The following is a 16,544-nucleotide window of genomic DNA, read 5'->3' as shown; positions in this document are numbered from 1 at the left end:
CCACTTTAATTGACAGAACACCACGGGTACAGGTTAAGCAGTTAGTTTTGCTGCTGCAAGATATATAAGATACATTACGGAAGCACAAATAATGTCTTGCTGAAGTGAAAGCCCATTAGTCCGACTCGCACAGCTAAAAGAGTGAACGTRCCCTTTGATAATCAGCCAGACCCAAAGGACAGCAAGTGCTTCATTTGAATGAAACAACAATTAAATTACTTGCTGCAGTTTGTGCGGGGCTTATTAAATCCTTTACCGTGAATAGACAATTTCCATTTTATGATGCAGCTCGCAAAGTCGCAAATTGATATAGAAATCATTCATTGTCTCCAAAAGCTTTGACCTTGCGTGTTAAGTGCGTGACACACAAACTAGTTGGGAGTCGCAGCTGTATTAAGGGCAACTACATTTCAGGATCTCTGTTCAGGTATAATGACATTTAGTGTGGAATACAAGGTTGTGTGGTGCTCATCAAAACATAGTGGACTAACTTAACATTTTATGCAGGAAAGTATTTGAATGATCTTTGGCTTTTGCTTTATCTCAGACTTCAGTTTCAGTGACAATTTATTACAATTGACATGCTTTGGATATTCTATTTGACTATGCTAATTAATGTTTACACACATTGAAATGGTTTGGTTRTATTAAATTTAAACTGCTGATATATTCCAAAGACAAATGTTATTCCTGTATCAATTATTAGTGCCCTGYGGCCATGTTTGGTCTATAATGAATGACAGACTTGATTAAAGAATGAACAGGGTAAGCTTTTGTTGTGTTGTTGTATGCCAAATTAATATTTTACAACGGGAAACAAAAAGTGTCTAAAAATCTATTCCATCCACCATGTAGTGGGAGAAAAAGTATTTGSTAGACTATGTTTYCCTACAGAACTTGACACCAAAAACCATATGTGCCATTAATGTATTTATTATATTTTAACAGATTTATTGTTACACAGGTATTCTGACCAATAATGGTAAAAAAAATAAAAATAAAATATATATATTAATATATATTATTTTACACCTTGTCTTCATCCAATAAGCATAATAGCTATGAAATTATGCAAAGATGCTGAACACATTAAAAGTTAAATGTACATGAAGATGTCAATGTAGGTCAAATCAATGTTTCTCAAACTCTTTAAAAGGCTGCAAAAGTATTTAAAGAACAACTATATTACTATAGTAATCGAGAGTGAATAAAGAAGTGCCTTTTTGAGCTGAGCTACAGCTCAAAGTAACGAAAGGAAAACAGGAAATAACCCAAAGCAAAGAGACGGTTTACACATGGCCATGTTATGCGGGCAACGAGGAGGCCGAAATAAAGTTCCACAGCTAACTCACAAAGAGTACACATTTAATTTGTCAGCTTGTGACTAAGAGCTGTGTGCTCTGAGCCTGATTGCAGAACAAACAGCAGGTGGGCAGACAAGTGTTTAAGCATTACTGTTTGCAACACTAATGGGCACAGAGCAAGATATTTATTAGTGATAATTAAGGATAAGGATTTTCAATTACAGCCAACTGCTGGTCTTTAACAGATACAAATTTGAGACAAAGGATAAATCAGTGTGTTTTGTATTTGTTCTCTTTTTTTAATCATCAAATGAGTAGTCGTAAGAAGTTACGTTTCTGGTCAGAGAAAGGGAATGAAAAAAATAAAGCAGGCGTTTTCAACTTTACCRGCTCCCAGACCACTAAAAATTGCAACAAGCACATAAACGGTTGGAAATTGCCAACAGTTCTGCTATTAAACAAGCTTCCAGTCCAGTCACAGAGCAGCCTGTGAATTATGGGCTGTTCCTCGGCCTTTGGGGCTCCGCTCACCTCTCARGTTGGTGTGCTGGAGAAGGAAATGCTGCCTTACATATTTTTGTGTGCATGCACCTGTGTGTGCGTGTATAGCCTTGTATTTGATAKTATATCAAATACAAGACTGTTTTTCAAGAAAATACTAAACTGCATTGGGAGGACTGATGGCTCCTTATGGGTCCCAAACCTGGGCCCCGTAAAAAGAGGTGCTGTTTTTGGGTTAGAGATTAACATTTGGACTATAAATTGAGTTTTAAGTTGTGGTTTGGGAAAATGNAAAAAAAATAAAAATAAAATATATATATTAATATATATTATTTTACACCTTGTCTTCATCCAATAAGCATAATAGCTATGAAATTATGCAAAGATGCTGAACACATTAAAAGTTAAATGTACATGAAGATGTCAATGTAGGTCAAATCAATGTTTCTCAAACTCTTTAAAAGGCTGCAAAAGTATTTAAAGAACAACTATATTACTATAGTAATCGAGAGTGAATAAAGAAGTGCCTTTTTGAGCTGAGCTACAGCTCAAAGTAACGAAAGGAAAACAGGAAATAACCCAAAGCAAAGAGACGGTTTACACATGGCCATGTTATGCGGGCAACGAGGAGGCCGAAATAAAGTTCCACAGCTAACTCACAAAGAGTACACATTTAATTTGTCAGCTTGTGACTAAGAGCTGTGTGCTCTGAGCCTGATTGCAGAACAAACAGCAGGTGGGCAGACAAGTGTTTAAGCATTACTGTTTGCAACACTAATGGGCACAGAGCAAGATATTTATTAGTGATAATTAAGGATAAGGATTTTCAATTACAGCCAACTGCTGGTCTTTAACAGATACAAATTTGAGACAAAGGATAAATCAGTGTGTTTTGTATTTGTTCTCTTTTTTTAATCATCAAATGAGTAGTCGTAAGAAGTTACGTTTCTGGTCAGAGAAAGGGAATGAAAAAAATAAAGCAGGCGTTTTCAACTTTACCRGCTCCCAGACCACTAAAAATTGCAACAAGCACATAAACGGTTGGAAATTGCCAACAGTTCTGCTATTAAACAAGCTTCCAGTCCAGTCACAGAGCAGCCTGTGAATTATGGGCTGTTCCTCGGCCTTTGGGGCTCCGCTCACCTCTCARGTTGGTGTGCTGGAGAAGGAAATGCTGCCTTACATATTTTTGTGTGCATGCACCTGTGTGTGCGTGTATAGCCTTGTATTTGATAKTATATCAAATACAAGACTGTTTTTCAAGAAAATACTAAACTGCATTGGGAGGACTGATGGCTCCTTATGGGTCCCAAACCTGGGCCCCGTAAAAAGAGGTGCTGTTTTTGGGTTAGAGATTAACATTTGGACTATAAATTGAGTTTTAAGTTGTGGTTTGGGAAAATGWCTGGGTTAGGCATAAAWGCAATTACTAAAATAAATGGAAGTCAATACAAAGTCATCAGTTTGCAGACCAGTACAAAGGTAAAGGTAATTGTATTTATATAGCACATTTTCAGCAACAAGGCAATACAAAATGCAAGGATGTATGTGTGTTTTTATGCACACCCTGGTGACAGGAAGACATTTCTCCTCTCAGAAACAAATGTGGTTCTATAGTAAAAAGCAAGCTATAGAACACATTTGAGTCCTTTCTTGAAATGYTCTCATCCTCAACTCAACATTTTAAAGCTATATGCCACAAACAGAAATAGACATCTGAAATATAACACTTCTGATTTAATCTAAAATACATAACATACATGTTTCACTTGAATTACCAACATAAACATAACCAACTTTTTGACCATCCAAATTTCTAAGATTCATCTATCGARCACAAACAAGAAGGAAAATATATACAAGTAATTATGCAAGTTTAAAGACAGCACTTTTTAAAGACTGAATGTCATATTTGCTGAATGTATATAATTATAGCTCAAATCTGCCTCACAATTGCAACACTAATTGGTTTGTGTTAACTTCTAAGCAGAGATTAAAAGATGAAGAAATACAGACGGGGTAAAGCAAGCGCAAGGAAAAGGCTGGTCAGAATGTCATAGATATGTGTAAATTAAACCCTAGTTTAAAAAGAAGATCATTGGCAGTAATGATCAAGCCACCTGCTTCAAGACTTTATTGAATTCTAATACTTTTGCTGTGCCGTTGTATTTTATTTATTTAATTTTTTTTTTTTTTCAAAACTTGTTCTAGGTTATTACTTAGGCTAGAATGGGATAAATTTGCATGGGAGTCTTGTGAAAATAATTTATCAAAGTTAATAACTTGCATAAAAGTCAGATAAAAGTAGCAGAATCAGTCATTATATCACATCAACTAGGTTGCTTTTGATTTCATGAAGAAATACATTGCTAACTTTATTTCTGTAAAGCTGAGTTGGTTAAAAAGGTGTGTTTGAACAAATGTGACAGAGTATAATGATAAAACTACTACTTTTTTTCTATTAGTACTGCTAATATAACTATTACTACAACTGGTACTACTACTACTTGTGGAAGTACTACTACTACTTCTGGCTCTACWGCGATGATTTATATTTTAAGAACATTTATTGATYATTTCCAACAAATTTTAATGAAACTGCTGAAATATCAATGACTGCTATGAATCTGAATACACCTCGATACAAAACTGCATCTTACATCTTTAGTATCATGGTACTAAGCAATATATTGTCACACTAAGAAGGCATTGCAAAAGGTTTCTCTCCGAGCTTCATAAAAACCTTGACTGGATGGAGTTAGATTTACTAGCTGTGTCTGTTGGTAGTGAGTTTGTTGATCTACTGGCTCACATAGAATAGGTTTGCATACGAAAGATGATGAACAGACAGATGGTTCATCCACACAACTGGTAAGTTTTCTTGAGAATGTGTTGATTCTCAAAGGGTTTACTTTCATATGAAGAGGAAACTGGACCCTCATAAGTGTTGTGATAAAGACAAACACTGTTCTCATCATGTGCAGCTCCTGAGTGCACATCAAAGCTCTGCTCCAGGGGTTTAACTGCTTTAAAGTCAAGTTCTCCAAACTTTAGAACAATAAGATGGCATGGACACCTGGATTGAGAGGAAATTAGCACTATGTGTGAGGACAAAGCCTCTTATTTGGCTGTTTCTGAGGAATCTCTGTGGCACAACTGCGGCCCACTGTCAAAGGCTTTCAGAGCAAACAGATCAGTAGCATCCAGGCAGCTGAAGCTGGGATTAGCCTGTGATTCTTTGGAGGCAGTGAAATGAAGCAAACACACGCTAATCTCCTTTTCCCTGTTTCTCACTAGACCTCTGCTCCATAGGGAAAAACAAGGAAAGAGAGTGAGAAATAGAGACKGAGATAGGGAGAAGACCTAAATGAGCCGGAACAGAAGAGAAAGGGCTATATTAGCTAAATGTGTTAAGTATGGTTGCAGGTGCAGCGGCATCAGCACAATTAAAGGATCCAGGCACTTGGATTATTCTTGCATTTCGTGTAGAAAGCAAAACGRGAGCAATAGCGGAGGATAAGAAACAAGTGGGGTAATTCAAAWTTTTGATCAAAGTAGGTTAAAAAGTGATTCTGAAGAGTTAGAAAGTTTACCGACAACACGACGTAATGCCATGGCAGATCAAACTTACTTTACTTGCAGTGTCAACGRAGGGTTGATGCCCATCTCCAATGGTCACAGGGCGAGTGCCCGAGTACATCTTGGATTGTTCATCAGTCCATTACAGGAATGCACAGGGCAAACAATGATGCACACAAACTCATGCAAGCAATTTAGAGCAGTTAACAAGCCAAATAATCATGTCTTTGGGTTGTGAGAAAATCCATACCTGCACAGGGAGAATATGCCATTTTGATGTAGAAAGACCCCAAGCCAGGATTTTAACCAGAACCTCCTTGTTCCAAAGCAACAGTGCTACAATTAAGGAATATCYGTTTAATGTTGAGATTTAAATATTAAATTTATTTAAGTGGCACACAGCACTAAATTCTRTGCAAAATGCAGTGACTGGAAATGTTGGGTTAACTGCAGAAAAACGGCATGTTGCCATTAAATGTGATAAAAACCACAATGCATGTACTTTAATGCCAGGCTCTCTCTGCCTTCTGGACTTCAACCAACATGGGTTATGTCATCTTGCTCCAGAATGTGGTACCTTGATTTCTAAATGAAGTGCAAACTTTACTTTCATCTGCAAAAAAGACTTTGGATCACTAACCAACAGCTCTTAGCTCAGGTAATATGTGTAGCGCATGTGTCGGACTCATCTATGCACGGTGACTATTATTGCACTGACTCCAGACTCAACCCACTAATTGTAAGCTCTCCCAAATTGACAATCCTCTCAAAGCTGTGGTTATCCTTGATGCTGAAGCACATTTTCCTACCACACTTTTTCTTCTACTYAACTGTTTATGAATGTGCTTGGATGCACCACTTTGAACAACCAGCTTATTTAGCAATGACTGTTTGTGCCTTACGCCCCTTGTGGTGTTGATGACMGTCTTCTGGACATCTCTCAGGTGGTCAGCAGGCTTCATCGTGATGGTGTAGTCTACCGACTCAGACTAAGCAAGTATTTAAAGGCTCATCTTTGCAGGGTTGTTTTTTAGTTGATTAAGTTTTTAAAATAGTATCCATAGGTCATCAGAGCTGTCAGCTGTGACATGTAAATCGTGCTGATTGCTGTTAAGAACTGAAGAGTTTTACCTCCTRCTGTGAACTTTCTGACTTGTGCAATGTCATCATGTATATATAGTACTGTAATTGTTGATTTTAAATTGTTTATTTTATTTTGGTGTGTAAAGGGACAAGGCACTGTGATTTCATTATTTGCCATAAATTTAAAATGAAGTTCTACTTTATWCCACRAGGCTTTAATGTTTGCTGTAAGCCATAGTCATCAAAATTCTAGGAAGAAAATGCTTTAAATAWTTCACTCCATATCTAGTGAACCTATACAATGAGTTTCACCTTCTGAAATGAACCGCAAAACATATGAAACTCTTTCACAATATTCTAACTTCAAAGAACGAAAAACAAAATGCACTCTGAAATCTAAGAATAAATAGYATCATTTAAAATCTCATGTTATGTTAAGTGAGCATTKYATCATCAGTCTAAAAGCATGCAAATAATAAACATGCCCACCATAAAGCAATATTAAAAATGATATTAAGAAAGCATGCATGGAAATAAATTCCACCCTTTCACACCAGGAGCTTTGGAGTTTACACATTCTCCCATGCATAGRCAGACTTCCTCTCATGGCCGTGTGCACAGTTTTCCCTTCAGGGCATAATGTTATAATTTTATCCACAGTGCTTCCAAATCYCYCCCCCCCCMATCACCATCTTCCAGTATCCTGCCTTTCCTCTGTCTYATGTCACATTGTGAGCTTGTCACTGCTTTATAGTTACTTTATTGCTTTCMCACTGGGCTCAGCATAATTTTCCCTACTGGAAAACGGGGGACCACAGCAGTTGGTTCAACAAGAGTAAATAACAGGAAATGAGGTTTATTTAAAGCAGACACAAAACAAGGTCTGACAAATACTTGATCCACATGTCTGTGCAGGAATAAAGAGCCAGTGTTTTATTTTAGTGTTGAAATCCTTCATCATTACATGGAGACAGTGAATTTAAACTGACTGCACCACCGGCTTGCTCTTTTCTCTTCCACGCCGACTTAAACAAATGTGTATTGACTTATGATACAGGTTTTCTTTTATGAGTCAGGTGCAGCTCTCTCAAATTTAATGTGACCCTGTGTCTGATTTATGGAGGAGATGAAAGATATAGAGGTGTAACATACAAAATGACTTCATGATGGCTTGTTTCGCTGACAAGGCGAATGGCACTCCCCTCATACTGTTTGTTTGAACAATTGATTTACTGATCTCTTCCCTTCTCAGACACCTCGTCATTTATTCCATTTGCTTTTCTATGCATTTGGGAGATCTTTGTTTTTACTCTGTTTTTGCACTGCATTGTCATTCCAGTTTTTCATTTCACCCTTATCTTAAGGTGATAATTCAGTGACTTACAAGGAGCAGAAGAAAAATAAAACAAAAAATATATATATAGGACTAGGAATAACAACAAAAGGCTTTTAAAAACATACCTAATGAAATATAAAATTATTGTAAGAGTCAACAACTTGGGGTCAATTGAAATTAGGAAGATCTTGAAACTAGTTAGATTTGCTTAACTTAATTAAAGGCTAAAAAAAGAAACATTAAACGTGAAGGCAGGTTCTTCACCACTGCTTAGAAAAAAAAAGCATCATCTTCGATACACCTATATTTGAATATCCATCCATCCATCCATTTTCTTTCACCCTTGTCCCTCAGTGGGGTCGGGAGGGTTGCTGGTGCCCATCTCCAGCTAACGTTCYGGGCGAGAGGCAGGGTACACCCTGGACAGGTCGCCAGTCTGTCGCAGGGCAACACAGAGACACACAGGACACACAACCATGYACACACACTCTCACACCTAGGGACAATTTAGAGAGGCCAATTAACCTGACAGTCATATTTTTGGACTGTGGGAGGAAACCGGAGTACCCGGAGAAAACCCACGCATGCACAGGGAGAACATGCAAACTCCATGCAGAAAGACCCCAGGCCGGGAATTGAACCCAGAACCTTCTTGCTGCAAGGCAACAGCTCTACCAACTGCRCCACTGTGCAGCCTTATATTTGAATATGATTGCATAAATAAAATACCCACATTGATCCATCTAAATTTGAATGTCATTGTATAACTAATTCATTTTAAACTAGTTTAATGGTGAGTATGACTGACGTTTATTGAAAACCTAAAATTCTGTCTTAAAAAACAGAAAATTACATTAGGCCAATATATATATATATATATATATATATATACATACATATAGTTTCTTATTAAATAGATTTGTCATTTTATTCATAATTTCCAGCAGATACTAAATGAAACCTTCCAAGACCAGAGCAGACACAAAAGACCATTTCTAAAATAGATGGTTGTTTCCACCAATTTAAAACAAACTGGTGGAAAGCTTAGCAGAAAGAAAATGCCTGGTCAAAAACAGCTGCACGGGTAATCGGGGTATCTGCAGTCTTGAGAAAATTGTGAATCTAAGGACATGGACTGTTAAGATTCCTTGTGCGAAGCATCAGAAGCATTCCATTTAGACAYCAGAAGCATTCTATTTGCAATAAGACAGGACTTGCACTGCTGCTCAGTATTTCATATACCTCTTTTCAGATGAAAGAAAGTTGGAAATCAAGGTTCCAGAATCTGAAGAAATGGCAGTAGCGCCGAATCCAAGTTGCTTGAGGTCTGTGAAGTTTCCACGCTCAGTGAGGATTTGGAGAGCCAYGTGAGCAGCGAGTGTTGGCCTCTGGTGCTTATCAAGTCAAAAGACAGAACAGCAATCTATCCTAACATTTTTGAGCACTTCATACTTCCATAACGAGCTTCCTGAAAATGTTGATTTCTGTGCCACCAGTATTTGGCACAGGCCTATAATGCTAAAAATACCAGTATCCGTTTCAATTATCACGGTTTTATGTACTTTAACAGTCAGTGGACTTGTTTAACCAGAGTCTCTTAGAATTTATGGAATATTGTCAAAAGAATATTGTACAGAAACGAGACCAAACAATACAGATAAACTGAGTCGCTATTAGAGCAACCTGAGCTTCCTTCAAATCTCAGCAGAGCCCAGGCTGATCACTTCCATGCCATGCAGAATTAATGCAGTAATTCATGTAAAATGAGCCATGACCAGTTGAGTTCATGTACTTCACAATCGATGGGCTTTATAATTGGCTGACATTTTTGCACTATTCTTTTAAACTGGTCTTATGTCATTTTCTAATTTCTGACACCGATTTTTTTTTTTTTTTTTTTTTTTTACTGCAACACAGTTTTAAAAATAAGAAAATGCTTCAAGTACATCACTATATCAAATGAGTTTCACATTTTTAATTGCTTTACTAACACATATTACATTTTGAAAGACTTTCTTTAAAGTCCACCTACACCTAAATAACATTTATATTGTTATTTAGATACAACAAGCAGATAATAATAATTAAAAAAAAAAAACTAAACCTTACTTCTTAAAGTAAATCTCACTATAACCCTCTCTGGCCATAAGTAAAAAATATTCATCTTTCTAAATATTTGTTTTAACTTTGTTAAAGATCATTTGCACCAAATAGCTAAAAACAATATGAAACAATATTACTCAGACTAAATAAATTATAAAAATTTTGTTAATGACAATTTAAAATTATAAAAGTCCAGAAATTTGAGTGGAAGCACGGTTTAGTGAGTTGATCCCATAAATGGGGAGAAAAGGGCATAAGGTGTCGCCAGAACAACAACAGTACAAACAGTACTTGAAGTGTCTGACAGTCAGTTTAAATTGTGACTGAAGATGGTATAGGTCCATTACACAGCATTATTACCAAGCTGTCATGTCTTTATTTGCCTGTGGAAAGAGGACTACATTTTTAACTCAAATTGTAACCTTAATTCAGCTAATATGCAACGTCCCACATGCAGGTTAAGCACTAAAGAGAAACAATGTCAAAGAAAGAGGGATCTGAAAGCACAGGAGGGGAAAAGGGCTCAAGCATTTAATAGGCTAAAAGGCTTTCTGGCAGGAACTATAAAGTGTTTAGATTGGACCTATGGTACAATCAGTGTTCAAGGACAAGACAGGGTTTTTGGTGCTAAAACGTGTCACTGGTAGTCACTATAAGATATACTGATTTCAACAAGTTCGAGCGAGAAAAAAACAAAATAAATAAAAGTATATATATAGGGAAGAGTGTGACACAGAATTGAGCTAAATTGCACAAACCAGACCTCTGCATTGAAAATAATGAGCACTTCTAGCCAAGAGTAAAACTTAACATATGATAAATACATTTTCTTCTTTGTTAAAAGATTCTTGAATGGGACATTTTATGTTTTTATTAATTTACTCTGACAGGGTTTGATTGGTCATAGTGAAGTAGTTTCAGATGATAATCTTTGGAGAAAGTAACAGTTTACAAAATAAACTGTTACTTGTGTTTTGGTAGCAAGTAACTGTTACTTGTGTTTTGGTAGCCAAGTTTAGCTTTCGCAATCAATTTGCTAGTAACATATAGTGAAATGTGGTTTTTGGAGTCACGCTTTGTTGAATAAGTTCATTGAAAAGCAGTGGCAAGTGTGTTACAACCAATGCTTCAAGTAGGAAAAAAATAAGCGCTGGTACTCCGTTTAATGTCGTACAAAGAACAAGGTATTTTTTCTTTATACATAGATCCAATACTTTTATTAGACAAAAATCACAAGGAACGAAAGAACAAAGGAAGTACTAAAGCAAATCCTCATGAGTCAAACAGATTCGCCCCGACAACCACACCAGCCCCTTAACAGAAACTGAATAAAATCAAAGACATTATTTTTCCATTGCTCTCAGTAAAGAAAAAAATATATCTTCATAAATATCTCAAGCTATGCTGTCAATACATGAGGATAGTTTTAACATTTTTGCAAAAAAAAAACAAAACATATTTTTTTATAAATGTTACATACTGGAACTTTAAGTAAATCTTCCTAAGKTCACTCACTGTTACCAGAAAATAGATCAGGAGGAAAAAGTTACCATTTTCCCTTCCCGTTTCCGACAACTCATCAACTGAGTTAGCATCCACACAACTTTATTCTCTTAAGTCTCCACACTTTTTTTGCAATCAGCCAATCTAATCTTAAAAGTACAATGACTTTTATAGACATGTCACATTTTCATTTTGCACTAGCCTGAATTAACAATTTTCACACGCATTATACATCTTCCTCTGTTGCACCGCAAGTTGATGAAGTAAACCTGCATGCACCAGCTGAGATCTGATGTAGATATGCTACACTTTTCTCCAACTGATTATGAAATACATAGAGCTATTTGGAATCTCTCTTAAGCCTATGTTTTTTTTCCTGCCAGCCCTACTTATAAGGTCAGATTTAATGCTTTTCATTTGCCTCCTTTCCTATGTYGCAATTTTAATTCCCCATTCCCTTGGTGCTTACATCGCTGGCATTTTCACAATATTATTCTTTAGAGAAGTAGTGTGCGACTTCCTACCTGAAGAATTTCAACTGCTGCTGCATACAGAGTGATTAGGATAGAAGAAAAGTGGCCACAAAGAAATCTGAGTCATTTGGAAAATGAGTGTAAATTTGCAAAATAAGAAATCAGAATGTAGACAACAGCAACGACTTAGAGTGAGAAATGTGCATATTCATGATCTACTATAGACATTATTAGGGTCAGAATTTTGATGATGATTGTATTTGTCTCAATGAAGTCTCTAACAAGCCCTCTCTTCTTGTCGTACATTCTGCTGAGCATATTTGACCCCCAACTCTAAAACCCTTCGTGTTTTTTTCCCCCCGTCTGTTTGTTCAAGCTCTCCTTCCTGTCAATCAAGGTCCAAAGGTTCTTTTCCTGTTAGGTCCTCTCTGTCCTCTGCAGTGTTCACTAAGCAACTAGAGTGTGTCACACCCCGTCTGAAACGATCTAATAACACCGACCYCTCTACCTCACCTCGCTTGTTTCTTTGCATCAGGGTCAGACATGATCCCTGGCCTCAAACCTTGCTGGCTTACATTCCTTCCCTTGTTGCAGGTCATCTCGTCACATCATTCCTGAATGCTAGTCTGACAGCTACACCCTCCCCCCCCCTCCCCCAAAGCCCACAAAGTGGGTCTTATACGGTATGTATAAAATACTGTCACAGTCAGAAGCTGCCAGGAATGAACCGTGAGGTCCATTGCAATTTAAGTTGCTTAGAGTCACTTGTCCAATCACAGTTTGGCTTTATAAAAAAGACCAGATCATTCAAAATGGTCTGATGTTAAAGACTTCTTTCAGCTGTAGTTAGCCACAACGTCAAAATCGAAAGGATATACCAACACTTTAATTAGTTGTGAAACACTGTTTTTTTTCCCCTTATCTATTCATCATAAGACAGATAGAACAACATGCCGTTTTTTCTATCCAAGTGTTAAAAGTGTGACTTTTCACACTTTTGTGTGAAAAATGGCTGCAAGGTAACATTTATGCACCTAAAGTCAAAACAACCATGGCTTCAATTTTAAAATCCTGATTAAAGATTTAGGAAAGTACATTCAGACATGGACAATTGTGTAGTACTACTTTTGGAATAGCAATGGAAAGATGGCTCTGCCCTGGAGCACCTTTTTGAATCCTGTTGTGTGCGCCTGAGAAATTGTGTGACATCAGTTTGTCCTGTGCAGTTCTGCACAATATTGTTGAGTTTAATTTGGCAAAATAAGTAGCTATGGAAAAAGCCTGACAGGTGGAAACAGAACCTAACAGAGGCATTTCTGACATGTAACTTAGATATTTATCTCATCTTATAATCTAAAAAAAAGTACATCTTCATTAGCTCTTGTTGATTCCGGTCAGAAATTCTTTAGTATGGCTTTTTTTTCCTCCCTGCTCTGAATAAATGTTCTCAACTGAAAGGTAGTATTGTTCAATGCTGCTGCTGAGAAAGAGTGTCACAGGAAGGTTGGCTCACCAGGTGCTCTCTCAACATGGCTTGGTGTAATGTCTTCCTAAATGAGATGAAGGGAGGGTTACCTCCCTCTGACTTGGCAGTCTGTCAGGCCCAGATATCGCAGTGGGAGGAAGCTTAGTGCCGTTGATTCTTGCTTCTTCTTCCTGACCTTGGTTTCTTCTGCATCACTCAACTCACCATGGGTCTTGTCAGAGGCTGCATATGACATCAGCAGGACCAGACAGCCAAACATCTGAGAAACAATGGTGACAATGTTTATGGCTGTCAAAGAGTTGAGAGTAATTGATGTTTTGAGGGGATTTTTGGACAATAGCATTTGATTATTAGAAACTCAGACAATATATTTTGCTAATATTGCTAAATGTAATATCCCACTCATTATAAAGTTGGATGTAATGAAATTGTTTGCTCTTTTTTGTCTTTTCCTTTTTTTACTTAAAGTAGGAAAAAGGCAGATATTAACGTTTCTTTTTGCTGTTTCAGTTTRCCTTTAAATCGTTCACAGTCTGTAAAAGAAGTATTTATCTCCTTRACAGTTTTTTGTCAGTTTATTCTTTTTGTCATAGCATTTGTTTCAAATGCGTTGAATATTTTAAAAGATGAATTAAGAAAACAGCTTTCAATTTTTCATTACAGATTGCATTTATTTCCTTCCATTTTTAAGTTAAAAATAAAAATCAGAATCATACCAACCTGATGCCGTGGCTAAAAGTAATGGAGCCTTCTCAATCACATTGATTAACCATCTCAGGAATGTCTGGCCTGTCAAAATTAATCCTGGAGTGCGTTGGCAACTCTTTCAGGCATTCTCAAAAGAACTTTGTGACAGGGGAGCAGCCATGAGCTGGGACGTAGTCCCTCAGTAAAGGCCGTGCCGACATGCAAAGCACGCACACGCGTACATAACTTACTCTTTGTTACTTACTCACCAAAGTGACATGGTTCGTAGTGGGTGCACACACGGTGTTTCTGTCTCAGTTGTCATATCGTCTTCTTCTTCTTTTTGTTTTAATGGCGGTTGGCAAACAACTTAATGGTGTGCATTACCGCCACCTACTGGTATGGAGTGTGGATCAGGACGAAACTTATATATAACCAACCCCCTCCACCAAATAAACAGTTGTCATATCTATCCTAGCTTGTAATTTTCAGTGTCAAACATTTCCCCGGTTCAGATTTTCAAACGAAGCTATTTCCGGGTTAAACGTCACGTGGTGACGCAGTGACGCAATCATGACGTATTAATTGCGCGTTTTTTTCTATTAAATTGAGTATTGTATTTTCTGTCACAGGTTTGTCTTTATTTTTTAAGTGTCATACATATGTTATTTACTGTGTATAACTACTTATATAATTGTTTACTTTTGTTGTTGCCTTTGAAATGTCATAAAACCTGCTACAGACCCCTTCCACCCCCGCCAAAAAAAACATCTAACATGCTTAGCATTGCAGGCCTCTCTCATCTTATTTATCATCATTATTTACAATTTGAGTTTGGTGGATGCTAATGAAATAACCCTAAGCTCACCCACACATTACAGTGTACCAGGAAAGTATGTTTTTATAACTCCCCATATTATTACATTTCCCATAAACATGTTAAGATACAGCACTGTGGCAAGCTATAACCAAGCAATAAAATGTCTTACCCTCCATGTGGAGGAMGTCAGTGACCGTCAGCCTGACAAAGCTATAAACATTTGCATCAACAGAAATAAACACTTGAAATATGTTGCTTTATGGGAGCATATGGGAGGCATGAGTTTGAATTTTTAACTGAAATAAACACACCAAGGTAAAAAGCCTACATTTACTACAAAGGTCTTGTATTGCTTAGCAATAGGTACATGTTGATGGTATGGTACAACCCAACTTGTGTGTGTCAGCCATGGTTTTACATTACAGTTTATTTTGCATTATTGCAGCTTTCTTATAAAAACTCCTTCCCTCATTATTTTCCAGAATCATACTGTCAAGGACACTTTAGATGCGTCTTCTTTACTTTTCCATATGCCAGTACAATGTAAATATTCATATTTGCCTCCATATACACCACTTTCTCTTTCAAAATATTTTTGTTTAAAACATTTATAACTGAAATTCCCAATAAWCTACGTAAAACAGCGTTCAGATCATAATTCAAATAGGATGTATTGTATTTTAGGTTGTTTCTTTTCATTTTAATTTGAACCTTAGATTTTTGTTGTTTGGGTAATATAAAAGATTTTAAAGGTAAAATGACCCAAATGAGGTTTAAGCGCAAATCTACATAACTGGACTAAATTTGGGGTACACTTAATGTTTGAAATGAACAAAACACAAAACCAACCCGAAGTCCTGACAGCAGGTAAAGATTTCACATTGCAATTTTAATTTAAAAAAAAAAACACCTTTAATACCATCAGGGATGTAAACTCAATTGACATGTTACTAGGAAATGTAAAAAATAAAACTTTATATAACAGTCAGGAATGAAGTAGTTCATTCTTTTGATTTTTATCAAAATTTCTAATCATTTTTTAATTGCATTGCTTGATCAGTCATGCTGTGTGACTCTCAGCTGCATTTGTCTCCTTAAAAAGGAAATCCTCACTATTAACAGCATAATCTACTTACAGCGTAGTAAAGTTACTGAAAGGCATGGTGCTGGTGGCAATCAATAATTATAAATGTWWTTWTTTTTTATTTTTGAGCAGCYTCCTATTTTTAAAAAATCTAATCAACTTATTCACACATCTCCTAATAGATTGATTAAAGAAAGCACTTTTTCCTCTCTGCTTAGAACTGACTAAATGCTGACGTGGCWTCTGCCTCAGGGAGYCTGCTCCTTTTTGTTTTCCCTCTAATTAATCATGATGAGCTGCAGCTGAGGGGATACACCCTGCAAGGAAAAGGTGAGTTGAAACACCCATGCAAACACCAACCTGAACACAACTTCGTGGATATGATTCTTACYGACTGAGAAGAAATGAAAGCTGTTCAGATTTACTGGCTTTCAAAATTGGAGGGTAGAATTAGTACTTRCATGCCACTGGGTATTTCTTGCACTCCATAAGGTATTGAATCAATGCTTGGTGCCGTTATACTTTTTAAGTACCAGGTGGTGAATATTAAATGTCGCCCAACTATTTATTTACCTTTTTTTTTTT

General features: G+C 36.8%; 1 long non-coding RNA gene across 1 annotated transcript in view; it reads right to left on the bottom strand.

Annotated features, from left to right (window-relative positions):
• LOC103481644 (uncharacterized) overlaps window positions 1–14,561 on the bottom strand; it is a 53,266-nt gene extending 38,705 nt beyond the window's left edge. Inside the window, exons 1-2 of the long non-coding RNA XR_536333.2 lie at window positions 14,325–14,561; window positions 13,396–13,627 (exon numbers count right to left, since the gene is read on the bottom strand). This is a non-coding gene — a long non-coding RNA (uncharacterized LOC103481644). The remainder of the gene's footprint in view (window positions 1–13,395; window positions 13,628–14,324) is intronic.
• Between the last annotated feature and the right edge of the window lie 1,983 nt (window positions 14,562–16,544).

The sequence above is a fragment of the Poecilia reticulata genome, linkage group LG19 (assembly GCF_000633615.1).
Source record: "Poecilia reticulata strain Guanapo linkage group LG19, Guppy_female_1.0+MT, whole genome shotgun sequence".
Lineage (NCBI taxonomy): Eukaryota > Metazoa > Chordata > Actinopteri > Cyprinodontiformes > Poeciliidae > Poecilia > Poecilia reticulata.
This window is presented reverse-complemented; position numbering and strand designations above follow the sequence as displayed.